This window comes from Protopterus annectens, chromosome 17.part0, assembly GCF_019279795.1.
Source record: "Protopterus annectens isolate FY-2018-M chromosome 17.part0, PAN1.0, whole genome shotgun sequence".
NCBI lineage: Eukaryota > Metazoa > Chordata > Ceratodontiformes > Protopteridae > Protopterus > Protopterus annectens.
The window spans coordinates 362,309,417-362,327,254 of record NC_056751.1 but is presented as its reverse complement, the minus strand read 5'-3'; the positions used below and the strand labels follow the sequence as shown (position 1 = coordinate 362,327,254).

General features: G+C 43.4%; 1 protein-coding gene across 1 annotated transcript in view; it reads left to right on the top strand.

Moving 5' to 3' along the window:
- CEMIP2 (cell migration inducing hyaluronidase 2) overlaps positions 1 to 17,838 on the top strand; it is a 939,901-nt gene that overhangs the window by 921,123 nt on the left and 940 nt on the right. The window lies entirely within an intron of this gene.

Sequence of the window (17,838 nt, the reverse complement as noted above, 5' to 3'; positions counted from 1 at the left end):
TGATTTTCAAAAAAGTGTGCTAAGACACAAAGAATCACTTTTTATTATGAAGTATAATACATTGTGTCCGTATGGACTTAACAAAGAGTGTAACTGGCATAGTTTTATTTGATTAGTATAGCTTTAACATTTTGAATTTTATATAATTAATTGTTTAATTGTTTAATTGCATTTGATCTGTTATATATATTGTTTAGAGTGAGTCTTGTATTTTTTTACTCTGTAAAGGCTGTGGCCGGTAGCTAGAGAAGTTGAACTGAAGAGTTGAACTGTTCATTAAATTTTATGAAAGTAGAGCTGTTACTCACTGGTATTCTTTAGTTGTTGCTATAGAAATGTTTTTAAAATTTGCTTCTGAACATGGAAGACTAAATGTGCTGAGCTGTTTTTACTGCATTAGTATTACTGGGCGGGCAGGAGGTGTTAAAATAATTTTGATTTCCAGCTATAATTATGCTGTATTACCATGGGTAGGCAATTGTAAATTAGATATGTAATTGTCAAACTCTTAACAAATAGCTTACAAATAACTTACTGTGCGTGTTTTCCTGTACAAGAAATCTTAAAATGTGATGGAAGAGCATATGTAAGGCCAGAAATCAAATTCCTTAAGAAGGTATGAAAGTGCAGTTGAGGAAGCTGGCCACAATAGAAATGCCAAAGAAAGGAAGAAATTGCTTTATGATTTTAAATATTTGGTAGTGTAGGGATCTTTCTCTTTGGAGGGAACACTCTTTTGGGCAAAGGAAATGTTATGTTTAGGATATGCTTAATTCAGTTCAATCAACTCTTAATAGCGCACAAAATTTTGTACCACCCTGAGGATACCCCCTTACTTAAAAATATTATTAAGCCATATAGCAACCTAAGATCCCTACGGTCAGCCGATAAACTACTGGTCCAAACCCACAAAGCTAATAACTCTGCTGATGAATTCCTGTTTGCCAACTTCATTGGCAAAACCTGGAATTTGTTGCCAAACTATATAACCCTACAGTCCTCCAAAAGTTTCTTCAAAAAAAACCTCAAACAGTATCTCAAAGTGAATTGGCTATGCCCATGTACCAACCCTGATTAAGTTATAAACTAAAAGCATATTCTGCAATTATCATAACTTGTAACTACATCACCAAGCTCTGCATCCAACCTGATGTCTCTTACTTTTAATTGTCTGTCCATGACAATTGTGAGTTCCTACTAGGGAACACTACTAACCCATTGTATATAATCACTTTGTTTTTATAATTGTTTGCTAACTTCTGTGTAATCTATATACGTTTGTCTTTGTGGAGCTTTTCTCCCTAGGCCTCCGCTGAAAATGGACATGTATCCAGTCGGACTATCCCAGAAACAAATATAAAATAAATAAATATAGCTGTCCTTTACAAACTCTGTACATAGATGGTTGTAAACAACAAAACAAAGCCAAGTAAAGAAAAACAAAATCATTAATAATGTAGGGGCAAGGAGGAGAATGCATGTCAGATGCACCTGCTGTATAAATGGAGATGAACAAAAATGTATGGCATGTTAAAAAAAAAAATGGAATTACCATAAAAAAAAACATGGGAACCAACACCTGTATTGAATTATCACTAGTGACATAGGCAAATTTACATGTATATGAAAATAATCAAACGGTATTAACAAGTTCACATTTATAAACATTATACTTCACATATATTGCTTCTTCTTCTTTTGGCTTTTCCTGTTTAGGGGTCGCCACAGCAGATCACCTGTCCGCTCATGATTGGCAGTGCAGTTTTATGATGTCGAGCTGCCAGCCCGGCACCCTACCTTCCACAGAAGACACACACACACACACACGCACTCATGCCTAGGGCCAATTTAAAGTATCCAATCCACCTACAGCATGTCTTTGGGATGTGGGAGGAAACTGGAGCACCCAGAGGAAACCCATGCAACCACAGGGAGAGGACATGCAGACTCCACACAGAAGGCCCCACAGCTGAGGATCGAACCGGAGAACCTTTTGCTGTGAGGCTGCACTGCTAACCGCTGCACCACCACGGCCACCCACTTCACATATATTGCTATATATCCTATAACCTAAGCAGCATTACATAAATTATTCAGTTCCTGCCTTTTTTTTTAAACAAAAAGCATATTTATTAAACCATCACTTACAAACCTTTACAATCAGACATTTATATAAACTAAAAGAAACCACACCGACATAATCCTAGTTGCAAGCAGTTTACATCACACACCATACTGACACACTTCCAGTTGCAAACATTATACACCACTTATCTAGCCAATCATTTTCAGTCAAACATTACATAGCTCATTTACCTCTTGCCTTCCTTTAAACCTCATTCCTTTCCTGTATTTATTTTCCCTACAGTTCCCATTTTTTTCCTATGTAGTTTGATCCTGCCCTTTTCTAAAGATCTCATTTCCAGTTGCTTCATCTCTGTTACTATATTCACTACTTCTAGTATAGCTGGTTTGGTTTTTGATTTCCATTTTCTAGTAATTGCTTTTTGACAGCCATCATTAGACCCAACAAGGCCTTACCATGTCTGGGAAATTCCAATTCTTTATCACAGCTCAGAAAAAGCATCTTCCTCATCGCACCAATCTGCCCACCCAACATTTCTGACAGTGCATCCTGCAGGGAATCTTTAAAGTCTGCCAATTCACCGCATTCCCAAAAATATGTTCCCAATTACCTTTTCTTCCCCATCACACCTCCAACATTTGTTGTCTACTGAAGGAAACATTATCTAGAGTCTACTTGGTATATAAAAATATCTGTGAACATTTCCATGCAAAACTCCTAACTATTCTAGAGATTGTTGCATATTTGGGTGACATACACACATCCTCCCATTGTTTCTTTGTGAATTGTTTATCCAATCTCTCTTCCCAATCCTTTCTAACCTCCTCTGGTTGATTCTTATATTTGTCATGCAATATTTTGTATGTTCTACTAATTTTTCCTTTTTTACTGGCAGCTTATGTTCTATATTCTACTAAAACCTCTACCAGTGCTGGTCTTTCATTTAGGACATCCCTGTTTCTTTCTTTTGCCTGTACTCTGATATTAGTCTTTGATACAGAAGGCAGTCTCTAACCTGTAGTCCAAATAAATTATTGGTGTCTTCCCATTGTGTCATCTTTCCCTGTCTAGTTATTTGCTCCCAGTACCTTGGTTCCTTTGTCAGTTTTTTCCAGTAAGTTCCATCCCCTATTGTCTATATCCCTAATTGCAGTCATCCCTATTACCAGAATCTCCTTTCTCCATTGCTGTGTTGGCTTAGTTCTTAGGGTACTTTCTGCTACTTTATGGATATAATGTTCTGCGAGTGTTGTTATTCTCCTTAAAGGCCTACATCCAGAATCCCAGTCTCTCCTCCTTTCTTGAGCTTCCCCCCCTCTTTCATCATTATCCTTTTCTCCTTTGAATGGTCGTTTTTCTGCTTGTTCCATGTGTAGGAGCCTTAATGTGTAGCTCTGAAATACCCCTTCAACTGGGTTAATTCAAGTCCATCCTGTTCTGCTGGAAGAATCAGCTTTATCCCACGTGACTCCTACCATCTTCCCCAGATAAAGTCCTTCGGCTCTTTAATTGCTATCCATAACTTTTCCTCTGGTGAGTAAAAGTATGCCTAACCTGTGTATAAGGCTAATGATACTAAAAACATTTTAACTGCTTGTATCTTGCTATCCATATCCATATAACAAAGGTTCCATTTTCACAGTTTTTGTATTATCTTTTGATCTGAAGTAGTTGCTTCATTTGATCTGCAACCTGTGGATAGTCGGATCCGACCTCGGATCCGAACCGGCAGCTTTCCAAGCTCCAAGATCCGAGCTCCTAGCTCCTCCCCCCTACCCATAATCCCTTACTACCAACCACATTACCTCAGATCGTTTTTTGCCGCGGCTAAAGACAGTTGCTTCATAGTGAAGAGCTCCTGGCCTTGTGAGATTGTTCTATTTATAGACTTTTTTCTTGGTAAAAATTGTGTGTGTGTGTTTTAAAAATCAAACCCTTTAAAAAAAAAAAAACTAATCTTCCCTTAGTTTAACTTTATCTCCCCCCCTCCCCCCCTAGTGTTTGTGTGTGTGTGTGTGAGAGAACTTATGGCTGAATCTAAGGCCATATTTTCAAAATGTACTGAGTGTGGCCACAAGCTTTCCCCAGCTGATGGCCACACTCAGTGCGTTTTGTGCCTGGGGGCAGCACATCTATCGGAGGCCTGCCAGATATGTGCGGCCTTCAACCCCTGGGCACTCAGGGACAGGAAGAACAAGCTGATCCTGGTGGGAAAACTCCCCCAGGAATCGGCTTCTTCTTCCTTTCCCAGCTGGGTTCAAGCTACTCCTGTAGCTTCGGCGCCGGCTACTCCCTTAGCTGTACCCGGGACTCAACCTCCCTTATCGGGTACCAGCTCTGTGGAGTCTAGTGCTTCTTCCCACAGGGAGAAGAAGAAGCACAAAGACAGAGAGGGTCACAGATCAAAAAGGCGGGCCGAGTCTCATCCCTCGGCTCCGCCTGAAAAAATTCTGAAGTCCCCAGTGAGCGTCTCCGGATCCTCGTCCTCTCGGCTCCGTTCACCTTCTTTTTCTCCGGAGCCGGAGGAGGAGGATAGGTCTCCCTCGAGGTCTTCGAGGCGGCCCTCCCAGCCTGCCTCGACTGCCTCTTCACGGTCTACAAGGAGCATCTCCGAAGCAGACATGGATCGGATGATGCGAAGATTTCTACAGACCCAGATGCAGATGGGGATGCTCTTGCCTTCCCCCCCTTTGGGAGGGAGTGCAGCCCCCATTTTTGTCCCGATCGCTCCTTCTTCGACCCGTTTTCGGGTCTCTGAGTTGTCGGATCCAGGCCCTTTCGGACCCGGGGATACGTCAGCGCTGATAGCGATTGTGTCTTCGACGCCGACTATACCTTCGAGCTTGTCGGATCCGAGCTCTCTGGGCCGAGGGTTGAGCATCGGATCCGAGGGGGTGGTTGTGTCTTCGGCGCCGATTGGGTCGGAGCACACCACTACCTCGGGTCCGATTGCTTCGGCTTCAACCTCGATCCTATCCTCAGAGCCGGGGAAGTTACTTTCTCAGGCTGGGGACAGTGAATCTCCCTCTGCTTTTGAGGTAGTGGAGAGGGTACTGTCGAGGTCATCCAGGTCCTCGAACCGGGCCTTCGGATCCACCCGTGCCCCCACTGTATCAGGGTCTGTCTTTGATCATCCGTCCATCTGGACAGCCTGCCCAAAGCCTCCAGTTGGTTCCTATGGAGGAACACCACCCTGCGGACGAGCCCTCTTCGGACAGTCCCGCCGAAGAGGCGCCTCGGAAGCATCAGTGCAAAAGGAGGCACCTGGACTCCCCCGAGTCCATTACCACAGATACGGATTTGGATGATACGGAAGGCTCCCCAAGGTCACCCCCTGAAGATGTCTCCTTCGGAGACATTATGGAAATGTTGAGTATAAGGGGAGGGTGGCCTGCCCAAAAGCCCTCCCTGGACAAGTCTGTATTTCTGGAGGCCTTTGAGGCAGGCCCATCTACCTCCTGGGTGTCCCCCCCAGCCGACCCCTTGGTGGATTTAATTACCACCAGGGCTTGGAAAGAGCCCGACACCGTGGAGCCTATCCCTAGACACCCAGACAAGGTCTTCAGCCCTCCCTCTGATAGACCTTCTTGGTCCAAAGGCGCGCCGGTTGATGCTATGTTGGTGGAGGCGGCCACTAGGAAAGAACTTGCCCAAGAAAGTTCTTCGGTCCATCCGCTGGACAAGGAGTCCTGGGCATTGGACCGTATTGGGAAGTGGATGTTTGCTTCAGCGACCTTTGCTATAAGGTCGCTGAACTACATGGCACACACCATTAGGCTACAGCGTGACTTAATTAAAGACTGCGCTGCAGCCCCTCCGGAGTCCATGTCGGTCCCAGACAAAAAGGTTTTTGAGACTCGAATGGCCACTCTAAAGTCCATATCAAACACATCTATGCGGCTTCTTTCCCATGCCACGGAAGGAGCCGCTAGAGCTAGCAGAGCTGGAGTGGTCTTGCAACGTCACTCCTGGCTCCGCCTTTGCGACTTCACGGAACCCTTTAAGGCGTCCTTGACGCCCTTATGACGGTTCGGCCTTATTTAGCTCAACAGTTCGCGACACGCTGGTCCAAAGCAAAAAGGATGGGAAGACGCTGTCAGCCGTCGGAGTCAGCTTCTCTAGCCCCCAAAGATCCTTCTCCAGGAATCAGAGGGGGCAAAAGAAGCTGTGGTTCCGTAAATCTCAGCAATCCCGTCCTGCTGCGGACAACTCATCCTCTAGAGGCAGAGGAGGACAAGGTGGATGCCGGCCCAGAGGCAGAGGGGGGCCGCGTAACTTCGGGTCTAGAGAACCTTTCTCGGACAGACCCGCGCAACAGCCCTGAGGGCTTGCCCAACTGTCCCTCTCTGGAGGCAGTCGGGGGGCGATTATCGGAGCACCCGTCAAACTGGGAGTCCATTACAAAGGATTGATGCGTGCTCCGGATTATATCCAGAGGTTACACTATACCGTTCACACCCCCCCCCAAACCCAAACGTCTCCCCGATGTTCCACCCCATCAGAGGGAGTCCGCAGCTCTGGAAATTTCAGAGTTGCTAAGAAAAAGAGCCATCCAGCCCGTCCCCCCAGATCAGTCCGGGTTGGGTTATTACTCCAGGTTCTTCTTGGTGCCAAAGAAAACGGGGGACCTCAGACCCATCCTAGACCTCTCGTCCCTGAACCTGTTCATACCCAAGGAAAAGTTCCGGATGGTCACCCTTCAATCTATTCTCCCCCTTCTGCGGGAGAACGACTGGATGTGCTCGTTAGACCTCAAAGATGCGTACTACCATATACTAATGGACAGACGATCCAGGAGGTTCCTCCGCTTCCGGCTAGGAGCCGGTCATTATCAGTTCAGGGTTCTTCCATTTGGCCTAACCTCAGCCCCCAGAGTGTTTACCAAAGTCATGGCAGTGGTTGCAGCCCACCTGAGACTCCAGGGCATTCAGGTGTTCCCTTACCTAGACGACTGGCTCCTCACCGCCCCCAACAGGCATCTACTGGTTGTGGCGAGAGATTACGCCCTCTCTCTGTCCCGTCATTTGGGCATTTCAGTGAATCTAAAGAAATCCTGCCTGTGCCCCACTCAAGCCCTAGAATTCATAGGGGCCAGGTTGGATACTCGGATCTCCAAAGTGGTTCTTATATCGGTCAGGCTGAACAATTTGTATCTCCAAGTCTTAGACATTCTTCGGAGCCCCGCTTCTCCAGCAGAATTAGTCCTGAGGGCGTTAGGGTCTATGTCAGCAGCGATCGGCCTTTCTCTCCATGCCTGTCTGCGAATGCGGGTGTTACAGTGGACTCTCCAGGTCCAATGGTCAATATCGGTCCATCCCTTAGACATGCCGATTCCCCTGAGCAGGGCATGCAGGGACTCCCTTCTTTGGTGGTTACAGGCTCAGGAACTCAAAGAAGGGAGACCTTTTGTGATTCCCCCAGTCAAAGCCACGTTGACCACGGACGCTTCTTGCCTCTGGTGGGGCGGGCATTACGCGGGCAAGTCCGTCCAAGGCACGTGGACTCCTCTAGAGACTGCATTGCATATCATCGTCCTAGAGATGAGGGCAGTGCTTTTGGCGTTGCAAGCTCTTCATCACCTTCTTCCTCTGGGGACTATTGCAATCCAGACAGACAACATGTCCGTTGTCTGGTATATAAACAAACAGGGGGGGACCAGATCTTACCCCCTGTGTCGAGAAGCCATGAGAGTGTGGGAATGGGCGATTTCCACCAACCGCTTTCTGATAGCAACGCACATTCCGGGACGGTCCAACATATTAGCGGACAAGTTAAGTCGGGTATTCCTCAGCCCTTACGAGTGGTCTCTGAATCCATCTGTCGCGAAGCAGATATTCCTCAAGTGGGGTCAACCTCGCTGCGACCTTTTCGCTTCTCACCTAAACACAAAATGCAGCGATTACTTTGCGATAGTTCCCCCCAGAGGGGAATCCCCCAGGGACACTCTGGTTCATGCTTGGCCGCCCGGTCTCCTTTATGCGTATCCTCCTCTTCCTCTGATGATGAAATTCATACAGAAAGCCTGTCGGTTGGAGAGCAGAGTGATTCTCATAGCCCCATTCTGGCCTCGAGAAATCTGATTCCCTTTTCTGCAGTCTCACAGTGTGGCTCCCCCATGGATCCTGGACCCCAGACCAGACCTAATCTCGCATCCGACGAGATGCCACACTCCGAACCTGGTCAACCTCAGGCTTACGGCCTGGTTGATCCAGTTCCGTTAATGGCTAGGACTCCCAGTATCTCGTCCCCTGTTAAGGCCATTCTGGTAGCAGCTCATAAGCCATCCACCAGAAAGCTCTACAACAGTAAATGGAAATGCTTTTCCATCTGGGCAAAGGATAAGGAATTGGATCCCTTTACGGTTCCTATTCCCACTATCCTGGACTTCCTGTCCCTTCTTGTTAGACAAGGAGCTAGTACGTCCACCGTTAAGGTCCAGCTAGCAGCCATCTCTCATTATCACGTGGGGGATGGCGTAGATTCTTTGGCGTCAGCAAAAATATGCAAGACCTTCTTAAAAGGCGTGTTTCTCTTAAAGCCCCCTATTGGCCGGCAGTGCCTCCATGGGATCTTACCTTGGTCTTACAAGCATTAACAAGACCACCTTTCGAGCCGGCGGCCTCAGTGCCATTAAAATTCTTATCTTGGAAAACGGCCTTTTTGGTCGCTATTACTTCAGCCAAACGAGTCTCAGAATTGCAAGCTTTGTGCATTAAGCATCCATACCTTATTTTTCACAAAGATAGAGTGGCCCTCAGGACTAATCCTTCCTTTCTGCCTAAGGTAGCCACAGAGACTAACATTAATCAGTCAATTAACCTTCCTGTTTTCTTCCCGAATTTCCAAAACAAAGGTGAATACACATTGCACAAACTGGATGTACACAGACAACTACATTTTTACTTGCATAGGACTAAAGATTTTCGCAAGTCAGACCAGTTGTTTGTTTCTTATGCTAAGTCAGCCATGGGCAAACCAATTTCTAAGGTGACAGTGGCAAATTGGATCTCTCAGTGTATTAGACAGGGATACACTTCATCTGGGAAGCCAGCTCCGGTTGGTGTGCGGGCGCATTCTACTAGATCTGTGGCTACCTTGACGGCTTTTTGGTCTAGATTTCCAGTAGACGATATTTGTTCAGCAGCTACCTGGTCCTCTTCCCATACGTTCATTTCTCATTACAAACTGGACATGATCTCCAGAAGTAGGGCTTCCTTTGGCTCCGCGGTGCTTCGGAATATCCTTCCGTAGGGACCACCCAGGGTCTTTAGGTAAGCTGGGGACTCTGTCCCACAGGTTGCAGATCAAATGAAGTAACTACTTCAGATAAAAGAAGTTATGTACTCACCATAACGTTCCATCTGAGTAGATACTTCATTTGTCTGCAACCGACCCCCCCTGCCATCCCCCGAACCTCGGTAAGGTATTGTTCCTTTGGAGATTTTTTCTCCATCTTTAGCCTATAGGGCAAAATAACCGATCTGAGGTAATGTGGTTGGTAGTAAGGGATTATGGGTAGGGGGGAGGAGCTCAGATCTTGGAGCTTGGAAAGCTGCCGGTTCGGATGGATCCGAGGTCGGATCTGACTACCCACAGGTTGCAGACAAATGAAGTATCTACTCAGATGGAACGTTATGGTGAGTACATAACTTCTTTTTTTGTCTCTTCCAACCTATCCTTAGCTGCCACACCAGAATAATTTTTAATCCATATTCCTACATACTTCATTTTATCGTGCCCCCATAAATATGGATATTGCTAAATAAATTCATGTGTGGGTACATAATTTACCTCTGTTGCCTTTGTTCTAGCTTCATTAATTTTGTATACCAAAAAGATATGACATTTCCTCAAAATGATCCACAACACTATAATGGCCCTTTCTGGTGTAGTCAGATATAAAATAATATCATGTACAAATAGAGCTGGCTTTTCTTGACTGCCATACCAATTATATCCTTGAATTTCTAAGTCCTTTATTTTCTTTTCCGGTGGTTCTAAATATAATGAAAATTACAAAGGGGAAAGAGGACACCCCTACACACAGAGGACCCCACCCACTTTAATTTTCACCTCCTATCCATCATATATTCTCCTAATAAACATAATTTTTTCAGGAAATGCAAATGCTTCCCATTGCCCTGCTGAAGTCCCAACTTACTCTGTCATTCAAAGGGGATCCAAGTCATTCAAAGGGGATCCAATGCCTGTCATCCTGGGATGACATGCTCGACAAGTCACGGTGCTTCGCTAAGGACGGGTTGCACCTGTCACCCCTGGGCTTTCAGATATTGGCAAAGGCTCTTGCTACCCCCATAGTGCCTTTTTTAGGCAAGGCTCAAAAGACAAACCCACCTCCATAGGTATCACAAGGGATAAGAAACTGAGTAATGCTACTCAACGCCAGAAGTCTAAACCTCAAGATGCACACACTCGAAACTCTCCTTAGCATGGAGAACATCGATATCTGTGCAGTAACAGAAATCTGGTTCAAGGCTCCCGAGAGCACCCCAGCACTATCAGGTTATACCTCATACCATGCTTTTCGGCCCCAAAACTTGGAACGAACCACAAAAGGAGGGGGAGTATCAATATTCGTCAAAGATACCCACACCTCCAGGTTGGTGGCACAGCACGAAGCATCAGAGACTATCCATGTGCAACTAACAGTGGGTAAAACTGCCTTCCAGTTTATAGCCTGCTACAGACCACCCTCCCAAACCCAGGAACCCCACTCGGCCTTCCTGAGAACACTGGAAAATATGAAGGTCTCTCCAAACACCATTATATTGGGCGACTTCAACTACCCAAACATAGACTGGGAGCATTACACTAGCTCCAACACCCGAGCCCAAAGGTTCCTAGAATTTATAAACTCAAATGCTATGGAACAACTTGTTACCACTCCCACAAGAGGGGAAAACATACTGGACCTGATCATCACCAACATGGGGACTCTATGCTCCAGACCAGAAGTGTATCCCTCACTGGTAAGATCAGACCATAAACTAATCTCACTGGATATCCACATCCAGACGCCACCCCCTGCCCAGAAAACCACAGTGAAAAACTTCTCTAAAGCAAATTTCACACTCCTCAAAACTGAGGTGGAATCCTTCAAAGCCCCCGGGCCTGTGGAAAATATGTGCCAGACCGCAGAATCCTTTATAAATGCATTCTATGAACACCTTCAGGAATGCATGGATCATGCAATCCCAAATAAAACCAAGACCCAATCCTCCAAAGGCAGACGTCCTGTCTGGTGGACCCCAGCCATAAACAAACTATACAATAGAAGGAGGAAGCTACTACATGATAGAGCAAAATCCCAAAAAGGGAAGGCATCTCTGATCAGTATTAGCAAAAAACTACGGGCACTCATAAAATCAGCTAAGGACAGCTTCGAGAGAAAAATTGCACAGGACACTAAGAATAATCACAAGGCTTTCTTTAGTTATGTTAGGAACCTGGGTGGGAATTCCCAGATATGCTCAGAATTAGTCCAAAATGACAAAAATACACCGAACCCACAGACATTGCCAATATCCTAGCTGAGAGGCTCAGCGCAGACTCCCCCCCCCCCCCCACCAAAAGGGCAAATATCTATCCCAGCAGATTGCTTGCCCCCCTGACATCTCAGATGCTCAGGTAAGAGCCGCCCTCTCCAAAGCAAAAAACACAGCATCAATGGGAGCAGACGGTGTCCCGGGCTGCGTCCTACATGAACTCCAAGAAGAGCTAAACCCAAACCTAAAACTACTGTTCAGTCTCAGCCTTACTACAGGATATGTACCCAAAGAGTGGCATACAGCAACAGTGGTCCCTCTCCACAAAGGTGGTGCCTCAACGGATCCTGGAAACTATCGCCCCATAAGCCTGACTAGCTTGGTCTGCAAAGCTATGGAAAGGATCATCATGGACCTCATAAATAAAGATATTGGGGACCTACAGACACTGGATCCTACCCAGTTCGGCTTTAAGGGCAGATCCTGCCTCTTAAACCTGGTCGATTTCTTTGAAACAGTCACCAAGGCCATTGACGAGGGGAAGGTGGTCCACACAGCCTACCTGGACCTCGCAAAAGCCTTTGATACAATACCCCACTCGGGCATTATAGATAAGCTTACCAACTTAAATATAAACCCCTATGTCACTAGATGGGTTGCAAACTGGCTCAAGGACAGAACCCACATGGTTAGAATTGCTGGAGCCATGTCAGACTCCAAACCAGTTACAAGTGGCGTCCCACAAGGCTCAGTCCTGGGACCTCTCTTGTTCGGTATATATTTCTCGGAGGTACAGGCCAACATGGAAGGACTGTGGCTGACCAAGTTCACAGATGACTGCAAACTGGGCGCCATAGTAGACTCTCCAGCCGACACAAGCATCCTCCAAAAGGGCCTCATAGAAACAGACAACTGGTGCCAGAGCCATGGCCTCAAGCTAAACGCCAAAATGTGTATAGTCATCCCCTTTGGCAAAAACAAAGTGCCCACAAATTACCACATAGGTGGTAATCCATTAAGTATAGAAGAAGTAATTAGGGACCTGGGGACCCAAGTTTATAGCAATCTCTCATTTGACAACCACATGGATAAAGTGTTAAAAAAACATTTTATATAGCCCACCCAATCATGAAGGGATTCACATCTAGATCAGGGGAGGTCATCGTGCCTCTTTACTCATCCCTCATCAGGCCCATAATTGAGTACAATGCCCCTTTCGGGATGTACCTTACCAGACACCTGCAGCAACTGGAAAGACCCCAAAAGTACCTCACCAAGAGGATCAAAGGGCTCAAACAGATGCCATATGCTGCCCGGTTAAAGAAACTCCAGCTCTACTCAGTGGCATACCACATGCTCAGAAGCAATGTGTGCCTGACATATAAAGCCATGTCCAACCCGGAATTAATGGACATGCTGCACCTCAGAAAATCCAAATCCCATCGAGCTACGCGCTCGAGAGACTTGAACCTCAGCACTGAAATAAATAGGACATGCTGGAAGGACAGATTCATAACCCAGAGGCTCCCTTCACTCTGGAATAAAATCCCAGTTCAGGTTAGGCAGAGTCCCTCATTGACTCTCTTCAAGAGGAATCTTGATGAGTGGATGGGAGATCGTAGGTTTACCCCAGGTATCACTTGTGTCATTGTTAGACAGAGGCACAGTATACTAACCTCGAAAAAGGTCATAGCAAAATTAATTTAAAATGGGTGGCAAAAGCCAAACACACTCTGGCTAGGCTTATAAATGCCCTAGGGCAGATAGCCTAGTATGAACCTATGAACCTAAATTATTTTTCTGCATCAAGACCCACCAACAACAATGGTATTTTCTTGCATTCTGCTTCCCTCTGGATCGTCTGTGTTGTGTTAATGTTGTAAAATGTTTGCCTCCTCTCCACATAATAACATTGATCATATCTATCAATTGTGGCATTACTTTTGCCATTCTTTTAGCTGTTATAGGCATGAACACTTTAATATCATGGTTTAGTATTGAAATGGGCCTGTTTAAAGCTGGATCTGGTGGATCTTTTCCCTGTTTAGCTATTACAGCTACTGCTGCTTTCTTCCAAGGTGTTGGTACTTCTCCTGTTCTTAAAATAGTGTTTAACAAAACCTTTCATGTATTTATCAGTTTTTTTCCCTCTTAGCTTCCAAACTTCCTCAGGAATACCATCTATTCCTGGGGGCTTTCCTATGGATTGGTTATGCATCGCAGTTTTTTATCTCAGCTCCTCCTGTCCTGTTAGTAATTGAGCCTCATCTGCCTCTAACCTTGACATATTTAATTCTTCCATAAACTTTTCCATTTGTATATTTTCTTAATTTCCATATTTTTCTGTTTTATGCAGTCTTTCATAGAATTTCCGAAATATTTCTAATACAGCTACAGTATCTCTTGTTACCTTCCTTTTTATAGGCACCCTAAGCTTGGCGACATCCCTTTCTAGTTTCTGTTGCCTGAGTCATGCTAAAAGTTTTTGTACTCTACTGTTATAAAAAAAACAGTTGCTTAACAATTTTTGTAAACTTGTATATATTATTGAGGTAATCCCTTATTTTTGCTTAGCATCCTGCACTTGATCCTCTTCTTGTTTTGTGAGATTCCCGCTATTTTGCAATACTTTAGCATTTGTCAGTCCCTCTAAATAAATCTTGTTACTTAACTATAGCTCCCTTCCTTTTATTTCCACCCTATTTTTAAACTGCACCTTAATTTTATCCCACTCTCTAGCTATATTTTCAGAAGTAATTTCTGTCCTCTCGAATAGCTCCTGAATAATCTCTACTACCCATTCCTTGAATTCCTCTCTTTTTCAACAGATATTGAAAGTGCCAGTGGGTCATTTTTATTTCATTACCCTGTGTTTTTATTTTAGTTATTGGTGCTTGAAATTAAATAGTTATTCGTTGCGTATCAAGGCCTTCAATTAAATGCACATGTTCCTGTGAAATGTAAATTCTGTCTAGCCTAGTCCTGTTTTTATATCTTGGGGAGTAATATGTAAATTCACTCTGAACTGAACTGAATTTTTATCTTCCATTCAAAATATTTCATAAATTTATTCAAAAATCTACCCTCCTTTTTATACTTTCCCTTCTGGGGCCCCCAGACACATATTCACTGCTGCAAATCAAATTTCATTCCCCACCTATAAATATTCCTTGCTGAAAACTGATTATTTGTCCCAGAATTTTCTAACATTATATCAGTTTTAGGTGGAATATAAATACATGCCATTGTAATCCTCCTCCCTTGCCAGTAACCATTTAGCAGCACAAATCTGCCATTATTATCTTTTATTCTCTTCTATCATTATTAGAACTCTTCTTGCAAGTAGTTTAAGTGCTCCTCTTTTCCTTTGTCCCAGATATTCCGCTGAATAATCATCCTGAAAACTTTTCTTTATCAAATTCACACATTCAGTTCTTTGCAAGTATGTCTCCAGTAACATAGCTATTTGCACTCTATATTTTTAGTATAGTTCACTATTCTTTCTTTTTTGTATTTGTGTGAGACCATTGCCATTTAAAGACAATACAGAAAGCATCATGGTTTGCAAAAGCTGTTATTACCACCTTTTATGTATAACACCTTTTTTGTTAAATATCTAGTTCCAGCTTTTGTGCTATATGCATACACTGTTTGCCAGGTTGAATGTTTATATAGTTTCTTGTCATATCCATTTGAGTCTGTCACATCTTACAAACAAACAAAAAAAGTACCATCTAAAACCTATTAATTTAATACTAACACACAACTATGTACATCTTCAAATGTTGAAGTTTTACACTCCTGATAGGAACAAATTTCTCAAACTGGCAGCCACATTCATAGACTTGAGTTAACCTATAAGAAAGGGTATTCATGCTAAGATGCATGTTGCAGCTGTGCTTTTAAGTGCTAACTGGTCTTGTCTTATCTATTATATAGCTCTACCAGCTGGGACAAACCTTGAATGCTTTCAGAGAACATTATCTCCTAGCCAATTTATCTTTTCTTTTTTTTTTTTCATCAGCCAATCACTCTCCAACAGACTGTAACCGATTTCTTTTTATCAGATTGTCGTCATGGAGACATGAGAACCAGACAGCCAATTTCTCATTATCAAACTGTCTCCATGGAAACATGAGAAACAATCTGTTTCTCTTTATCAGATTGTTTCCATGGAGACATGAGGGCCAGATACAGAATTGCTGCTAAGCACATTCATTTCCTAGAAAAAAGCCTCATAATATTCAGTATTCTTTTACATTTACTTGATTTCTCTTAAAACTTGTTACTAAATCAAAGGTCTTTAATCCGGTCATTCTCCCATACAAGAATGAGAAAAGCAAATTAATTTTTATTTTGTCTTGCTGTTTTAACCATGCTTTTTACATTGCAGTGCCTACATTTCTTAAAACTGAAAAAGAAAAAGAGAAGGGGGAAAAATAACAGCAACACTTATTTGCAGTCCCCATTACACTTAAAAATAACTAAGAAAACTTTACTTTATAGCATGTAAAGAAAACTATACTCTGCAAATATAGTACTGTTTAGAAAAAAGTTCTTTACTTACAGTTAACTTTCTCCCTCCTCTTCCCCTCCCCAAAGCATTTTTCTGAACAACAATGGTATGAAGTAGGGCATATACTTTAGAGCGCCCCCACAAGACCCACAAATTCTGAAAAAGTCCAATATTTCCAGATTTTCTTTGTTCTGTCATATTTCACAAATGTAATTACTGCATTGTAATCCCACATTCTTACTGGTTTTATTACTGTTCATTTTCATCTCCCAGATCCTGTCTCTGCTTCATTTCCAATGTACTCTCAATTCTTCTAGCCACCTCTCATTCTCCCTTCCTTCTGTCCAACATTTTCCATTGAAACACTGGAAAATGTCTCACAGGTACAATCTCTCTCTCTGGTCTTTATTACCAAAAGAACAAGAAGCAGAATCTCCTTCTGTTTCACAACTCACTTTTTGTTGGACAAACCTTTGTAGTTCCTCCTTAGCATGTTTGTCATCAAAAAAAGATTTTGTCCTTCCAGGGAAGAATACCTTGAAGACAGCTGGATACAGGAGTTTGAATCTTCACACCTGCATCTCAACATTCCCTAAATAGTGGAATGAATTTATTCCTCTTCTGCCTGATGTACAATGAGTAATTCTCCACAAATACTCTGCTGTTTCCCACTTTTAGTATTTTGTCCTTCTGTCACAGTTTTGTCAGAATCAACTCCTGCTGGTAAAATTGCATCTTTAGTATTAAAGATCTAGGTTGCTTTCACATAGTCAGGTTTGGTGCATACACGCTATGTACCCTTTCCACGAACAACTCCTGCTGTGGAATACTAGTCCAGTTGCTTATTTGTGCTTTCATAAAATTAATGCAGTCTGCTCCTTTCAGCTTCTCTATTAGAACTGAAAATATCAGTTTTCCCTACGTGCTCTGTCCTCTAATTCGATTATTTTTCAAACATCTCTTCCTGGGCAGTCTCTTATTCAGCCAGCATTTTTTTTTCAACTTCTGATTTTTGCAGCTTTATCACCTCATCATCTGGATATCTGTTTAAAGCTTCTTCCATGTTTTCCAGCCTTTTGTTGTTTTTGTTGATATACTCCATCAATGTTTTGTTTATTTTAACCAGGTCTGTGTGCTGTTGTCTTATATCTTCCTATAGGTTAGTGGAAGTCATGTCTGGAGGTCACATTGCTTTTTGCTGAACAGCTGCAGAACTTTTCCTACTCAGTGCTTCTTCCTCACTTTTTGTAGCTGATATTTTCCAGGTGTTGTGTATTTCTTTTTTTTTTTTGTTCCTGACATCCAGTCAGTACACTTACTAGGCAGGTACTAAAATTTACTCATAAACACAAAAGTGTACTGGCCTTCTCTATCAAGTTTCTGTTTTCACACTGGGAGAGCTAGAGGTTAAGCTGTTAGTCAATGTGCTGCCATCTTGCAAATCTGGAGCTATGTGTTTTTATGCTAGAAGAGATTTTAGAAAAGAGTCAGTAAAGATTTGGAAAGCAGATGATGGCCTTGCATATGAAAAAAATGCATCTTTGTATAATGTTCAGTATCATTTGGGAAAAATCTTAAAAATACTGTTCTAAACAAAAATGTAGACTTTCAAATGCTTTATTCTTATTTCTGTTGATATTCTCTATGATGGAATTAGTGCTCTTTTAGGGAGTATTTTTACTGCCTTGCAACGGGATAAGTTTTGGCTCATCATATCCCTGAACTTGATT